The sequence below is a fragment of the Pleurodeles waltl genome, chromosome 6 (genome assembly GCF_031143425.1).
Source record: "Pleurodeles waltl isolate 20211129_DDA chromosome 6, aPleWal1.hap1.20221129, whole genome shotgun sequence".
NCBI classification, from domain to species: domain Eukaryota; kingdom Metazoa; phylum Chordata; class Amphibia; order Caudata; family Salamandridae; genus Pleurodeles; species Pleurodeles waltl.
The window spans coordinates 496,883,162-496,900,711 of NC_090445.1; the positions used below are offsets into that span (position 1 = coordinate 496,883,162).

Consider the following 17,550-nt stretch of genomic DNA (forward strand, 5'->3'; position numbering starts at 1 on the left):
GAAGCCCATTCTGGGTATCCCCATCCCTACTCTGGCTAATTAAAATACTCCCTGGGCCTAGTGGGCTTTCTGCCCACTGGGGGCAGATCGGGGGCTCTCGCCCCCATCTCTCCCCCCAGGGTGAGGGACAGAAAGACTGTGCCCATTTTTTTGTCCATAGTGGGCAGCCCCCGCTCCTATTCCAAAAAAATAAATATAATCTCTGGTGCCTAGTGTGCTCTCTGCCCTCTGGGAGGCGGGGTGAGGGGGGGGGAGAGTGAGGGACAGACAGAAAGACTTAATATGGCCAAAAATAGGGGGGGGAGCAAAAGCCCTTGCACAAGGGGTCGCTCCACCCTCCCTGGTGTCTAGTGGGTGGATCCCTGCTTGGGGATTGCCCTCCTGTGGCAATGCCGAAGCAGGGATCCACTAGGGAAGGGTATCATTGGAAAAAGGAGATATCTCTCCCATCTCCCTAAATGCTCAGGGACTGAGATAGCCCCCTGAGCACCAAGGCAGTTAACGCTGAATGTGTCGATCAACTCATTTCACTTTCTTTTTCACTGAAATAATGCCAGCGCGCTGTGTGCTCCTCGTGATTTCAGTGAAAACTAAAAACAGCATTGGGAGCTGGGAAAGCTCTTTTCCAGCTCCTGAGTCTGTTTTTAGAGAAACCCAAATCCCTCTGCTGTAAACAGAAGAGGGGTTTGGTGCTCGAATGGTTGCGTCCTCTGCACACTAGCATCGGTGCACATGATGGAACCATTCAGTTATGCGCACTGAAGGGGATAACCTATCATGCAAAATGTATTTGGACATCATAAAAATCTGTGTATCTTTCAGGCTAACAGGGCTAAATAAATTTATAAGGGACTTTAGGGGGATGCAAAGACTTTCCCCACCAAATGTATGGAGTAGCAGTAATGTTAATTGGGATAAAGCAGAAGGGCGTTGCATTAAAAATGTACTTGGCATTCCTAACTGCACAATGGTCCAAGCAATAAGACTTGAAGCCAACCTGAAAGCCTGGCACCTTATAGCCATTAATATTTGTATGCACAACTGGTATAAACAATTAAATGCCCAATCTCAAGTTACTGTATTAAAGAAATAATTGCAAGTGAACTAAATATGCAATGCAACTAAGGGGGCAGTCTAGTTCGGGCTTTGACAGACTTTAAATTAGAGAAGTTTAATATTGAGGCACCAACTCTCTCATCAAAAATTAACCAACCCACAGTGTGTTAGTGGAATCGAGTATGCGTCTTTAAAAAAATTCACAGTGCATTTGAGAGCACCTTCTACAGAACAATGTAAAGCATGCAGCTTTAGTAAGATTTAGGATAGGGTTACACCTGTTATATATCAGACGTGACGAATTGAAGCGTTGTCTAGATTTGGAGGGAAACTGTACTTGTGGCCTCAAAGTAAGAGGCCTTACCATAAATTTATTATGTGATTGTTTACATATTTAGTACCAATGCGTCCCCTTTTAAAACCTGTTATAATTAAATATGGCATTAAGACTAGATATGATGAAAAAACGTTTTTATATGACATGCGGTTTTTAGATGTGATTTGTACTGAGGGCAGATTTTGAATGGTTTATCTACCAGGTAATGGGTGTTAGCAGAATTTTTTTAAATTAGAGTTTATAACTGTATAGATAGAAATGTGCAAATGTTTTATAGGCGCAGTCTAAATAAACACATTTTACTACTACTAAATGGCTGTAGTAATTGTAAGGAAATATAGAGTTACTTGTACTGCCTAGAGATACGACTATGTCTTCCATTTGTTGCCATTAATAAATGATAAACCATAAACAAACATTAAGCACAAAGTTACAACTGTTTTTTTCATTCCACTGCTCACGTGGAGTATGGAGAAAACTCTCATATTGCTGAATTATGAACAACTTGTTATGTAACGCCTTACATAACAGCGCCAGAGGAGAAGAGATGCACCTTGACATCTTTCTGTTGGAGCGTTTCACATCCTCTTTATCAATGCTCTACTTGAAACGCAACACGAAAACGCACTTCGCCGTGGTTAAGTCGGTCACGTGCCCTTCTGCAGAACCTCCGGGAAGAACATGGAAAAGAAAAAACCGTCTGGCTAATTAATATTATAGACTGAGTTGAATGAAGCTTGCTGTTTTCGTCTTCACAAATTTGAAGCTACTCCACTTCTTAAAAATTCAAGTGTAGTCTTTTGCTATGAATAAAGAAGACGCCATTTTCTTATGAACACACTGCTAACGACTTGAAAGTTTTAGAATTCCTAAAATCTTACTTATACAGTCCGTGTGTAGACCGGTAAAAGTTATTACTTCCACTTTATAAATATGCTTAAATTGACTGCAAAATGGTAGCATTAAAAGTCCTTATGAAAAAATTATCAACAAATGGAAATGAAATGAGTGGCTGCTGATCATTGTCGAAAATACCAAATCGTATGAGGGTTTTGACTTAACCTATTGCATATCATTAGTTGGCTTTTGCATCAATTTCATTTACTTGCTTCTTATTTGATGTCCTTCCTTCCTGTTCTTGTGTTTGACCCATCCTTGGAGCATTGCTTCTTTACCATTCTTTTGAACTGATGTCTTTGTTTACATTCCGGAAACTACTTTTTTACGGGTGAGCGCAAAGTGCTCTGTCCATTCTGTAATCTCTCTTTGGGCTTCAAACCACACCCATGTCACGTCAGTCACTTACATTGGTTCATGGGCTTGCTTTCATTTGTGAAAGGCCTGCATACGTCATGCCTTTTCCGGTGTTTAGCCCGCCTACACAGCACCGGTAAACTACTAAAAACATACTAGGCTCGATGTTTTCAGCCTGGGGTCCGGACAACTTTATCTATTTATTTTCCACACAGCGCGATCACGCTGCATTTTACATAGTGTGATTGCGCTGCGTTGTTTTTCTTTACAACGCTAATAGCTCTAACTCGAGCAAATGCAAAACCAGTTGCATTGAAAATGCTTGTCTTTTAATGTTAGCACTCCAAGAGAGTGCATGAGAGCAGGTGTTGCCCGGCTCTCTCCCTCTTTCCCCTGTGTGCTGCTTCCACCTTCACAACCACACACTCCCTATGTTGCTCTTCCACCCCCCAACTCCCACTCTGCTCACCTACCCCTTTTCATCTGCCTAGGGATTTTTTCCTTATTTTTTTTTTTTTTTTACAATACTTTCTCCATTGCTCACCTGCCCCTTCCTGTGTACCATAACTGCTTGTTTTTGTTGTATCCTCTTCTCCTCCATTGCTCCTGTGTCCCTTCGTGCTGCACTCTACTGCCAATTTATTACCCACTCCACCTCCCCAACTGCTTAGCTCCCCATTGCCACTGTTTTCATTTCCTGCCTTACCATCTCCCTCCAACTCCAAGCGGCCCGCCGCTATTGACTTTGCCAAAGCTATAGGCTTTTCAAACGCTTGAGACGCTGGCAAAGCTAACAGCAATGATTTGACATGCTAAGGTATTTAAAGCACTCTTTTGTATACTTTCAAGATGGCTGCCAGCCTGAATGAAGTAACATGACAATGTAAAACAGGAGCCCTGAGGAAATTATAGAAAATATAATTTGCTATACTTTCTACACTTTCTACACACAAGATTGGTGCGCTGTTGCACCAAGCAATAAACAACGTGCATCACTGTATTGCTTAAATCAAGGTTGCAGCCTTCATCAGAATATAGACGGTATAGAAAAAAAAGTTTTCTATACATTTCAAAAAACTACCATGGTACATCATCGCTTTGCATGTTGCAATGCATCAGCCATTTTGCAAGTATAGAAATCATTGTTTTCTAACCTTTTAGCATGACTGGTCTCTACTATTTGCTTAACCAATGTCTGCATATTGTAAAATCATTCTGGCAAAGCCCACAAGCCGGCCACAAAGCATTGGTAATGCAGGACCTACTGGCTTTGCCAATGCTTATTTTTAGGATGTTATTACTTAAGATTACCCTGAGGCATGTGCTTAGTTGTGAGCTCTTTAAAGTAACTTTTAATCGGCAAATTAAGCAGCAGATACTGTATTAGGGCTGTATTTAAGGAGAAAATAGTGCAGCCACAGAATTGCATACTTCCAGAGTTTCTGCTTATAACTTAGATTAGAAAGTTTGATGTTTAGATTCACAATTATAATTGGACATAACATAAGACTCCATGAAACTGTCTGTGCGATTTTCGACGTTAGCAAGCATACTGTAGTCAGTGATGGACACTCTTCTATCCCTCTGCTGCACTGGTTTGCACATCATAGCAGACCCCAAACTGCAATAAGACAAGGCACCAAGGATTCCCGCAAAGACTCCTGGCTGCACCGACCCACCAGCTACTATCTCCAAAATGTACAATGTTCGATAGCAACCACTGGCTGTAAAAAGACAGGGGTTCCAAAGAGAAGGCAAGTTTATCTATCTTGCGGCTCTTCAAGATGCAACCATTAACTTGAGCCCTCTTGGAGACCGAATCAAGATGAAGTCTAACGTAAGGCACTTCCTGATTGAGAACATTTACGAGTGTGAGTTTGTTACTAAGCATGTGACTGTAAAACCCTGGCACATTAATCGTGGCCCTATTTGATTAATTACTGATGAATTCAGTATTGTATGGCACAAACCATGTTGTACAAGTGGAGTAATCAGTGCTTAATTTGTAAATAAAACGTGCCGGTGCTCAAAGCCCTCCTTTTAAACATGCGGCTGCTGCAATTAAATATGGGAACACAGAATACTGAAGCACCGTAATCCGGACCCATCTTGGGCCGCTTCAATCCATTTACAGCCACTCCCTACCCCTTCAGCTCACTTTTGCAGCTTTCTGCTTTCTCCCATTGTGACGCTTTTTCGTTTTTCTCTTCCTCCGTCTTTCCCGTATGTGTCTTTTGCTCGCAGCAAATGCTTGGGCAGAAGGATAAGCGCTCACCCTCAAAAATAAGTGCTGGTGCTCAGCACCTGAAACAACAAGCACAAATTAAGCAGTGGGAGTAAACATAATAGTAACAACCAGGGAATATACAGATTGAAGAGACTGAACCTGGCGATGGTGGTGGGATCACATAACAGTGTGTCAGGTTTTTGACATTGTGAAAGGACTGCCAATCTCGTTTCAATCAAATCTCCACGATGTTCCCTTTGGCTCCCACGATTATGTAATAGCACAGTTCAGAGTTTCATAGAATAATTAAAGTATATGGCCTATTTTTAACTTTCCCATTTTTCCAGATTCAGGTAACTGAAGCACAATTAAACTTGCTCAAAGTCACACAAGTTAGACAAGTGTGGAAGCATGAATGAGTTGCATAGCTGGCACCATGGGAATAATGTGCATCAAGGGTATATCACACGAGCATTCGCTAGGGCTAAATATTCATTAATGAAACTCACCATGCTTCTTTTGAACCACATCGCCATTTTATTACCATATGGATAGTGGCCTCTGAAGAAAAAACGTTTAGCGAGTCCCGAGACGTTCAGTGTCTTGCACAGTGGCTGGCTACTTGAGTAGTCCATTAGGATTTTTTGCCATGTACCAGCCCCCAGGCATGATGCAGTTTTTGAATGCTTCTCCTTCACCCTATTGCATTATGCACTTTAGTCTACACTGCAGAATGCCTGTGAAAGTAGCCCAGAATAAATGTAAAAATCATAAATATGTAAGATTGATCTGCGCAAATTCTGCTGCCAGAGCTAACTTTACGTAGGAACAACCTTAATTGAACCACTTGAAGTGAACACACCTGCCTATCCCGGGCCTGCCTTACATAAATATGGATCTCTAGAAATTGTGCCATTATGTCTTTTTTCAGTTTTTATTATTTACTTTATTTTGAGTTTTGTGTAGCGCTATGTGTAACCTCTAAGTAAGTTCAGAGCACAGAAAGAACCGACAGTACCCAATTACGTAATAAACAGGAAGTAAGAGCAGCTTGAGGCCCATTGGTGCGCTGCTCGCTGCAGTCAGAAAGGGAAGCTCCATCCTAAGACAATGCAGAGCCTCATGTCCCTGCCCACTGCTCCAGGCTTTTCACTATCATTATGGCATTGTCAGCAGTGGTGTAGGCCACTGAGAGGTGGTGATTAAAAGGGCTATCTTCTTGACTTTTTTCCATATGAGGAAGAATTATCCCCTTATGTTAGCTAATGTTGATTCAGGGACTCTAGCAGGTATAAATCCAGACTGATGGTCATGGGTTAGCAAGACTTCCTCAATGTTCCCTTGGAGTTGTTTTGATTTGTATCATTCTACGCAGTTACTCCTTAAAATGAATGGCCTCCTGCTCGGCATCCAATTGGCTAGTATGTTACTTAAATCGGTACTGGGTGAAGGACCAAAAGCAGCATGTAGTATACTATAAAATATTAGCAAGCATTTGCAAAGCCAATAGCCTTGAGTTTATTGCAGCGTTAGTACCTTAGAGGGAGACACATGGGAGGGAGGAGAAGGAGTTGATAGAAAGGCTACACATTTAAAGTAGCCCTTTAAACAGATCAATGCAAGCATCTGCGTATAGGTTGGATACACCCAAACAGCCAATAGTATTAGGTGAGAGATGGATACTCCAGTATGCTGAGCCAAGACGCGATTGACAGTCTCAAGCCAATAGCTCAAAATGTTATTTCAGAGCATCTGTCTCACGCCGTCCGGAGGCCCTACGTGCGATCTTGAAACTCTTCACATGTGGGCTGCCTCAGGCAGGAGAGTGTTGATGGCATGGCAGGCTAACGAAGGCACTCACCTGCTGGTGGCTGCTACATTGCTGTGCTTGCATGCCATAAACAAATCTAGGGTTGACATATAAACCTAGGAACATGGGCAATACCTCAATACTTAAAGGCTCCCTTGGAGAGAGCTTACAGCCTATGCTCCCTTGGCAATTGCTTAAAGGAGAGATTACATGCAAAATCCAATGTGTGTTAAATACATAAATTGTAATGTCTTGCGTGCATGAAGTATCAGTATACTCCCCCAAAGAAACAACACAGCGGTGCAAGTGGTTCCTGAAAAAAGTGTGAGGTAGGCAACCCCCTGTGAGTTGATGGTATGGGTTACTCTGGTCACCCATCTTGCTGGCATAAACTTCCTGCTATTCTGGAAGTCCTTAGGGCCTAATAGCTTTGAAAGATGATACCATTCCAAGATGGCTGCCCTCAGTTCTGCATGTATGTCTGTCAGTCCAACTCAAATTAGAGATGAGGAATTAGGGGATATTCGTGTGCAGCCACTTTAAAAGGAGGAGCTTCACAACACTTACTTGCACCACAATACATTTGGAAGTTACTTTTTGTCATTTTCATTGCCCCCTGGTTCTATTTTTATCCCAGGTGTTTTCCTCTATATATTCCCTATAATTCTGAAATGTTCTTTTCCTCGGGAAAGACTTCTCTCCATGGAGTTATGTTAGCTTCTTGTTCCATCCTCTGCATCACCCTTCTTTACAGCCACAGTTGACATCCATTCATCACCCTTCCTGGACGACTTTGTCCTTCGGCTGTTTTCCTCCTCTGGGCCTTTTCTGGATGGCACAGGTTGCCTGTTGCTCCGCTACGCAACCAGCCACACTGTGCTACTTGAAGAGATTGCCTTTACCTCTGGCAGATAAAGACAAGTAAACTAAGCTGCAAATCAAATCCAAGCCCAAATTAATAAGTGTAATAATAAGAAATATGTGCTGTTCTGAGAGCTTTTCTTTTGTTCAGTGTATCTATACTGTAGAAAATAGATGGCATAATGTGCTATATCTTTTTCACCAGCTAGCTGAAAGAAACAACTGCTGTCGCTATTGTTTCAGTCCTGCAGTGAGGGTGGGGCAGAGGTGGGTCACTGTCACTTAGAGTGCCTACTGTAAGAACAGAATAAAGCAGTGACAAACAAGTTACTCACCTTAAATAAAGCATTATCTGGTAGAGACTCTATCTAGCTGCTGATTCCTTACCTTTGAATTTCCCCAGGCATCAGAATGGATCCAGAAACTTTTGCTCGAGCAATACCCCTGTGTGTGCCATCAGATGGCTCCATTCGGCTCCGTGTGGTGTCATTGGTGCCGGAAGTGACGTCTTGTCACATACATAGGGGATACCTAGGGGGCAGGTGTCAATTATTTTAATCATGACTTTCCACGTCAGGAGTGCAGAGCCATGACAAGAAATGGAACATATGTGTGTCCAAACTGTCTAAACTAGAGCCCTGAAAAAAAGATCAACCTGACCCTAGCAAATAAGTCCACAGAGCAGGGAAGCATGGGTGGGCAAAAGGATCTGCAGCTAGATAGAGTCTCAACCAGATAATGTGTTACCTAAGAAAAGTAACTTGTTCATCTGATAGAGACTTCTAGCTGCAGATTCCTTACCTTTGAATAGATACCCAAGCGATATCCACCTGGGAGTAGGCTGTGAACAAATGCTTTCAAACTAGAAAGTCCTGTAGGACTGAACAGGCAAAATGCCTGTCCTTGCGGACCGCACTGTCCAGACAGTAGTGTTTGGAAAATGTGCAGAGATACCCATGTTGCTGCCTGACAGATGTCCAGAACTGGGACTCCGCAAGCTAACACCATGGTCATAGCTTTTCCCCTAGTGGAATGGGCTCATAAGCCCTCAGGAGGCTGCTTCTTAGCCAGGGCATAGCAGATCTTCATACGGAGAATGGCCCAGCGCAAAATTGTTTGTTTCTGTATTGCCAGACCTTTCTTTCCTCCCACATACCCCACAAAGAGTTGGTTGGCCACCCGGAACGCTTTTGTGTGGTCAAAGCAGAACAACACTCTTTTTGGGTCCCGTTGATAGAGTCACTCTTCTTTCTTATGGGGATGCGGCGGAGCAATGAAGGTGGGCAGAGTGACAGTTTAACCCAAATGAAATGGGGTCACTGCCTTCAGGAGGAAAGAGGCACAGGTGCGAAGCACTACCTTATCCGGAAATACTGTGAGATATGGAGGTCTGGATGACAATGTCGGTATATCACTCACCCTCCGGGCAGATGTTATTAACACTAACAAGGTGGTCTTGATGGTAAGCAGCCGGAGGGGACAACTGTGCAGTGGCTCGAAAGGAGCGCACATGAGGTATGTGAGAACTAGATTGAGATCCCACTGAGGCATAATAAAGGGCGTGGGGGAAACATATGTACAAGCCCTTTAAGAAACCTATTTACAATAGGGTACTTGAATAAAAAGGGTTGGTCAGTCAGAAAAGGGGATAGAGGAAATAGATAGCCCTTAAGAGTCCCCAAAGCAGAGCTCTGCAGGTGAGGGACAGAATGAAAAGAAGAACCTCAGCAAAAGAAGCAGAAAGAGGATCTATAAATCATTCTGTATGATATTTTACAAACTTTTGCCAACAGCTGGCGTATATCGTTTTGGTGGAGGAACGTCTGGCTGCCCAAATATTATTACAGACTTCGGAAGGAAGGTCAAATGCTGACAACTGCCACCGGTCAATCCCCACCCTTGAAGACACAGAGTTGACAGTTTTGGATGGAGGACCCTCCCCTGCTGCTGCGACAGAAGATCCTCCCCAAAGAGCAGCCTGATCAAAGGATCAAAGCTAATTTTCAGAAGCTCAGGATACCAGACTCTCCTTGCCCAGTCCAGAGCCATAAGGATTGTTTGGACCCAGTTTCTCTTGAGCTTTTTGAGAACTCCAGGCAGAAGTGGTATGGGCGGAAAGGCGTGCAGGAGGCCAGAGCTCCACTCGCAATGAAAAGTGTCGCCGAGCAACTGGTGCATTGGAAACGCCAGTGCGCACTTCTTCTGGCATTGTGTGATCTCTACGTAGATGTATAGATCTAACCATGGCTCTCCCCACTGATGAAAGAGACCTTGTACCACCTCTGGATGGAGACGTCACTTGTGATCTGCTAGGTATTGATGGCTGGGTTTGTCAGCCCTGGCATTCAGAGAACTTGCCAGGTGTTCAACCGCCAGGGTTATGACCTGCTGTTTCAGCCATGTCCAGAGACACAGGGTCGCTTGACAAAGGGTCCATGACCCCACCCCGCCCTGCTTGTTGGAGTACCACATCGCAGTGGTGGTGTCCGTGAGCACCTGCACTAACTTCCCCTTGAAAGAGGGTAGAAATGCTGTTAATGCTAGTCTGATCGCCCAGACCTCGAGTATGTTGATGTGGAGTCTGGATTCCGCTGGAGACCAGAATCCTCTGGTCTCTACCTCTCCCAAATGGCCACCCCAGAAGTGACACATCTGCCACTACTGTAAGGTCTGGATGAGGAAGGGAAAGGAGTCTGCCTCTAACCCAATTGCAGTTCATAATCCACCACTGCAGAACTTTTGCAGTTCTCTCCGAGATCTGGACCATGTCGGAGAGATTTCCCTGATGATGCGCCCACTAGAACTTTAGGTCCCACTGCAGAGCCTGCATATTACATCTAGCATGATTTACCAGCAGGATGCAAGAAGGCTATGAGGCCTGCAGCCTCAGAGTCAGTCTAACTGAAACTCAGGATAGTTGCTATTATAGCCTGAATATCCTGGACTCCCTGCTCGGGAGGATAAGCCTGAAACTGCACTGTGTCCAGAACACCTCCTAAAAAAGAGAGCATTTGAGAGGGAGTACAGTGTGACTTTGGCACATTCACAGTGGACCCTAATGAATGCAAACGGTTCACCTTGGTCTGGAGGTGGCAGACAACGGCCTGTGGCGAGCTCGCCTTCAACAGACAGTCGTCGAGGTAGGGTAAGACTGAAACCCCTGACCTACACAGATGAGCGGCTACCACCGCCATCACCTTGGTGAACACCCAAGGGGCACTGGTAAGGCCAAATGGCAGCACAGTGAACTGAAAGTGTTTATGGCCTACCTTGACCCGCAGGTAATGCCTCTGGGCTGGCAGGATGGGAATATGAAGATATACATCCTGTAAGTCCAGTGCTACCAACCAGTCTTCTAGGTCTAGGGCAGACAGGGCATGAGCCAATGTGAGCATCTCGAACTTCTCCATCTTAAGGAAGATATTTACAGTCCGTAGATCTAGAATAGGGCAAAAACCCTTGTTCATTTTGGGTATCAGAAAGTAGCGGGAATAGCAACCACTGCCTACTTCTGATACTGGGACCCTTTCTATTGCTCCCTTGGCCAAGTGAGCCTTAACATCTTTTTGGAGTAGAGACAAATGATCCTCTTCCAGCCGTTTGAATGTTGGCGGTATTGGGTAAGGAAAGGATTAGAAAGGCAGGGCAGAGCCCTTCCTGATGATCTGCAGTACCCATGGGTCCGATGTTATGGACTGCCAGTGGAGGAGATGATGGTGTATTCTCCCTTCAACTTGGCAAGCATGAACCAAATTAGGAGGGCGTTGAGGCTGCAGCTGCTTAGGGCTGGGTGGCAGATGACTTCTGGCCTGCAGACCTTTTAGGTCTGAAGGCACAGCACCAACGTCCTCAAATAGCCAGGGTGGTTGTGTAGGACAGTGGCTGGCATAGGGCTGGCATGGTGCTATGCCCCTTCCGTAGCCAAGAAAGGAGTGAAAGGTAGATGGTGGACGAGGGGATGCCGAGAGGCCCAAGGACTTGGACGTAGCCCAGAGTCCTTAAAGCGATCAAGCGCTGAGTCTGCCTTCTTGCCAAACAAGCAAATCCCATCGAAGGGCATGTTCATCAGGTTTGCCTGGACATCCCCAAAAACCCAGATGTTCTCAGCTAGGCGTGGCACCTTAAGGCCACTGTTGATGCGACTATCAAAACACAGCACTTAAGGTTTTCCCCAAAGTGGTTAGATGTGAAACTGGAGACTCATCACTACAGTAGCAATACTGGAATCACGCCTCCACCATTTCCGGCGTGACACTATGAGCTAGAGTTGCCTTAAGGCCACTGTTGTCGCAACTGCCTTGAGGCCATTGTTGATGCAACCACTCTGCCTAGTGAGTCAGTCGTATCCAAGCCACAGCAAATGGTGATATTCGCTGCGTCCCTCCGATATTTTGCTGCTTGAGAGAGTATGGCCTGGGCCGCCCCGAGGACCTGAAGCAGAACCTGTGCAACCATATCCAAAATGGTGGGTGAGAAACTGCCCAATAAGCAAGATGTGTTCAACGACCTCAGTGCCAGGCTGGTGGAAGAAAAATCTTCTTCCCAAGATGGTCCAGCCTTTTGGATTCCCTGTCCAGGGGAACAGAAGGGAATGCATTGTGGAAAGTTGAGGCTTAGACTACCAAGCTCTCAGGGGTGCCGTGTTGGCTGAGGATGCTAGGGTTGTCCAGTGCAGGGCGATAGTGGCGGACAATCATCCTATTTACAGGAGCCGCATGTCTGTAAGTGCTTCATCAAGGGGCAGAAGGGGTTCAGATATAGAAGCCCCAAGCTGAAGCACTTCCATCAAGATGTTTCTCTTGACAGCCCTGAGGGCAGCTCGAGGTTGAGGACCTCTGCTGCCCTATGCACCACCATTGCATAGGAAGCTCCATAGCCACAATGGGAGGGAGAAAGCAAGCCAGTATCTGGAGAGGTGCCCAGACCACTGGTTTCTCCTAGCTCTTCATACCAGTTCAAAGATCTCTCCAACTGGTGTTCTAAAGGGTCCAGTGACCCCTCCCAATCATTTCCCAGGCCTCGCTGTATGAAATAGGGCTCAGGCAATGATCTGGCACCTGGGGGCGCAGTCAGCGCCAGAACAGCGCTGTGCGATGCCGTTCGGGACCATCGGGAATCAGAATGGTCCTAGCGCCACTGGTGGGTGTCGGGAGCATAGGCATTGGGACCGGTGCTGGAGAAGGTCACCTGGGTATGACCAGCGCTGGTTCAGATCTGGAATCGGATCCATGAGTCCCCATCGGATCGAATCCACCTCCATGGAACCGGGTGGGGCCTCCCCTGACCCCGCGGGGCCCAAAAGCACACCACAGTGGTCGGCCTGCTTGAATTGGCGGCGCATGGCCTTGTAAAATTCCTTAATCTGAACGGGTGTAAATCTGGCTCCAAGAAACGGGGGGAGGCATGAAGTCCAACTGGGCAACAGCTCTGCAGAACCGTGTTGATGTTCCCCGCTCATCTCATTGACCAACGAGTGAGGGGAAGTCAAAGTCCTCTTGGACTTCTTCATCTTTTTGAGCCTCTTCCCCAAGTGTCCCGAGGACCTCAATTGGAACGAAGAGGACTTGTGGCTCCTGTAGCAGTCCCACAATCTCCTTTTCTACTGGAACTGAGACCTCCGAGGAGTCACGCAGGAAGGTGTCGCACATTGCCGGGCCGCAAACAGCTTTAGGGACGCTACCTCAAAGCCTTCAGCGCCATGGCCTAGCAGTCCGAGCACGATTTGGAGTCATGGTTGTGCTCAAGGCACCAGAGGCAAACAAGATGGAGTCCATATCAGACAGACATGGCGTGGTGGCAACCGCCACACGGCTTGAACCCTGCCGTCTTTGATGACATCCTCGACACACTTGAAGAAAAAACATCAACAAAATGTCAAAAAAGGCCTGTCAAAAAGCAACAGAGGGGGAGCTCTCTTCACACCTGCACTAACTGGCACAGAAAGATAAGAACTGACCCTCGCGCTCCTGGGTGGCATCTATATAGGTCACTTCGGGCCAACTATGCCATGCAGTGACGTCACGCCACCCAACGGCGCTCGCAGGTGTACTGCTTGGGCAAACATTTCCAGATCCAGTCTGATGCCTGGGGAAATTCAAAGGTAGGGAGGAATCTGCAGCTAGAAGTCTCTATCAGATCATAGTTTTGCTGTAATAGTGGGACGAGGGCGACACATTTCATGTATGTTTGGATATTTCCATATGTTATTCTTGTAGAATGCCCCAGCGCTGTCCCTGCCACATAAATAATGTCTAAAATTAATATAATATATGAAAATGGGGGGTCCTTTTGGCTCCATCCAACACATGCACAAGTAGTCCAAGTGAGCCAGATCCTCCAGCTGGGCGAAAGGCGGGCCAAGTGACAAATAAGCGAGCACTCTGTGCGTTGAGCAAATTGTGATAATTAGCAGGAAAGCAGATGTCAGTCCCTCTGGGATGACATAACTGCTGCGAAAGGAAGTCCTGTCATGAGTGAAATAGCAGGGGACGGGAAGGCTGCGGCAGCTGGCGAGCATCCACTCGGCAACCACGCGCGCCGGGCCTGAAAAAAATAAAGACGACGTGACAGGTCTCGGTCTTCTCCGTTCGAAGGATGACGCATTAACTTGAGGAGAAAGCGGACGGTGTGGGGCGCCATCATTGATTATGAGAGAATATAGCCTGACAGTGCAATGAGGGATCCCTAAAAGTGTCTTGTAATGCAATAACGAATGACAAGTAAGAACGATGGAAGATAGGAATGCCACAGGAAAAAAACAAGAATGCCCGTTACTTATTTGTTCGCATTTTGAACATACAGCAGAGATGTCTGTGGTATGAGCAGCGGGTGGTCACATAGCTCGGTGGGCGGAGCACTTTCTGCTGAAAAGTGTGCACAACATGGAGGTCAAAGCATTCCAGTATTCCTTTTCTATTTGATAAAAAGCGCCTCAGTCGCCCTACAGCTCAGTCCGTGGCAGACACATTTATGCATAAGTATGAGAAGTCCCACATAGGCAGTGCTTTAAATGGGCCGGTACGGTCCGTTACTGAGTACCGGCACTTTTTTATTTTTAGAGGGAGAGTACCTCCATTTCTCAGGAAAAACGTAATACTTTTAATTAGAGAGCACCGGCTCTTCTCAGAAACAAACAAGTACTCTGTTACAGAGTACCTGCAGTTCCATTTTTCAATTTCAATCACTGCACATCGGTAGAACGGTAGCATTACCGGTGGAAATTCATGTTTGTTTGTAATGAGATCATTTTTCTGTCTTTCACTCTGGATTTCCCCACGAATCATTCAAGTCTCAACCCACCCCACTATCTTCCTACATTTTATTTACGTTTCCATAGGATCCCGCTCTAGCCCTATCACCTTCGCCATGAAGGGATCCTGTTAAGGATATATTTTTTTCCGTAAAACCAGAGAATTTGATTTCTAGTCCGAACTTCCCCACTCCATCGTATTGTGTGATCGTGGCCAAAGCCCAGTGAGTATGGTCTTCTCTAGGGCTTCCAGAAGTAGGAGATGTTATTCATGAGAAAAAGCTTCATGAATCCGGTCCACTATCGCCCTGTGTCTCCGAGTACACTTGTCTGTGAAAATGATGAAACCTTATGAAGAGGTTAGCCCATTAGGAAACAGAATAAAAAAAAAAGCGGAGGTTTACATCCTCCCGCGTCCCTTTGATCTACAGCCCATATACGCAGTTCATACCTGCCTGGATTTGAGAAGTCTCCCAGGTTGTCTTGAATGATCCCTTGTTTCTGCACCATCTCACTATCTCCTGTGGGGCTGCGTGCGCACGGCAAGTTACTGCTTTGTTATTAGATGCACTTGCAGTGCAGCTTCCTGTGTCAGCTATTGTAGGCTTTCCTTCCCAGTTCCTGCATCCTTCCCGCTGCCTTCGTTCAGCAGTGGGCCAGGTGGCATCATTTCAAACAATGAAATAATTACCAAGCATAGCACTGTGTCAAAAATTCACTAAACATATGAAGTAATCACAGCTGCCTGTGCCCCTCCATAAATTAGCACCACAGCCCAGGGTTGAGAAAGTTCATCGTGCCTTCATATATCCACCATTTCTCTCCATTCCTAAAATAATCATGGGATATTCTGTCACCTGCTTAGAGAATCAATGCGGGCCACCGGCGTTAACGCAAGTTGTTGTGAGGGCTTCTCCGGAGGGGTACTGCTTACATACAGTTGCATTTTCCCGAAAAACAGCCGCATGAAACGAGACTAGCTGTCATGCTTTTTCTTCCTAGGATGCTGATAGAGCTGAGGTTAACAACGTTACCTGTGTTCAGTAGTGACCTCGAGCTCCTTAGTCACAACAAGTACTTGGAATAAATAGGTTAAAAGGTGGAGGGTGGAGAAAGCGCTAGTGTTGGATTTATGTTGCTCTAATTGTAAAATCTGTAAATTCTACTTCATGTTAAAGTACTTTGGAACAGAAAACCACTTTTTTATTAATCAGTTCTCAAAATTAGCAATCCAGATACTAAACTAAGTTATGGTGGAATGCCGTGAAAGAGGGGCATTACCTGATGTCAATATGTACGTGTATGCTAACATATAAGTGCTGACACCGTGACACAGAGGTGTGATGAGACCAAAGCGTACTAGACTGCCAAGCACACAGTACAAATGGCTCTGTGCTATTGGTTGGAAAAAAACAAGGAGGATGAAGTAAATAGATCTCTGTTACATGTATATACTAGATCAAAAATATAATGCTCAGTCTGAAAGCACACTGGTCTTTATACTGATGCTTTAATGGTTGAGGTCGCTAGCGGTAAAGCCGAGACTGAGAACAGGCTGCATGAGTCTGGTAAGCAGATCCTACCAACGTATTCCTTCACAAATGGTTTGACCCATGGGGATGGGAAATGCCTGGAAAGTTCTGGTTAGATGCACAACAGTTGCTTTGGTACTACTTTGCCACAGCCGTGGTGGGGCTTAAACCTATTCCAATATACACTAAACCATGGCCCCATATTGCTTTAGTTTGGCACAGTTGGTATAGATATAATACCTACCACATCTTCCGCAGTGATCAGATCAATAGTACGTGACAGGTGAGTCAGCTTTTAATTTTCAGAGTGAAACAACATATCAAAGGTTGGACTTCCCTTTTCCTCGATGTGAACCAAGCCTACACGTGTGCACAACAATAGGTTCTTTATTCTGCTCCTGTTTTTATCCGTAGGGTGTTCTTATTTAAAGAAACCACATCAAACCCAAACGCCACCTACTATCAAAACACCTCACTTAAGGTTTCCCCAAAGTGGTTAGGTGTGAAACTGGAGACTCCGCATCACTGCAGTAGCAATACTGGAATCCCGCCTCCACCATTTCCGGTGATACTATGAGCTAGAGTCATGTGACCAATGTGTCCACATCAGGTACATGACGGGAAGCAGAGGAGTGAAACATGCTCCACTTCTCTTCAGCCTGTATACAAATGACAGGTACTTAGCCTCCCACCATGCCCATGAATAGGAGGCATAATGATCATATTTGCAGCTTTATTCGGACAACTCGGTACTATGAGCAAGAAGAGAAAATGACCTACACACCACCTAGACATCATAGAAAAATATTGTGTTGTGACAAAAACCTATTAATCATTAACCCTGCCAGGGTGATAATTTGGGACACAAAGCTGACAGATATTCTACTGAGACTGGCTGTGCTGTGCAACCAAATCATCGAAAACTGGCAGCACATTCAAATACCTTGGTGTATCAATGACTGACAACTATTGTGGAAAATCCATCTGGAGAACAGCCTACTTAAGAAGCCATACCCAGTTAAATGTATAATAACATTTGCAAGAAGACATGGACAACTGGGTCCAATAACATTGGAAGCAGTGATCCAAGCCAAAATTGGGGCATACTAGGCTACGGAGCAGAAATCTGTGGCAAGGCAACCAATATATCAGCACTTGGATGCCTTGGCAGAAACATATAGAACAGAACACTTGGTCTCCCTCTATCATTGAAAGCAGTTACTC

General features: G+C 45.4%; 1 protein-coding gene and 1 pseudogene across 2 annotated transcripts in view; both read right to left on the bottom strand.

The window, feature by feature from the left end:
* Positions 1-17,550, bottom strand: part of INKA2 (inka box actin regulator 2) — a 69,027-nt gene that overhangs the window by 26,803 nt on the left and 24,674 nt on the right. The window lies entirely within an intron of this gene.
* LOC138302300 (small nucleolar RNA SNORA17) lies at positions 10,117-10,229 on the bottom strand (annotated as a pseudogene).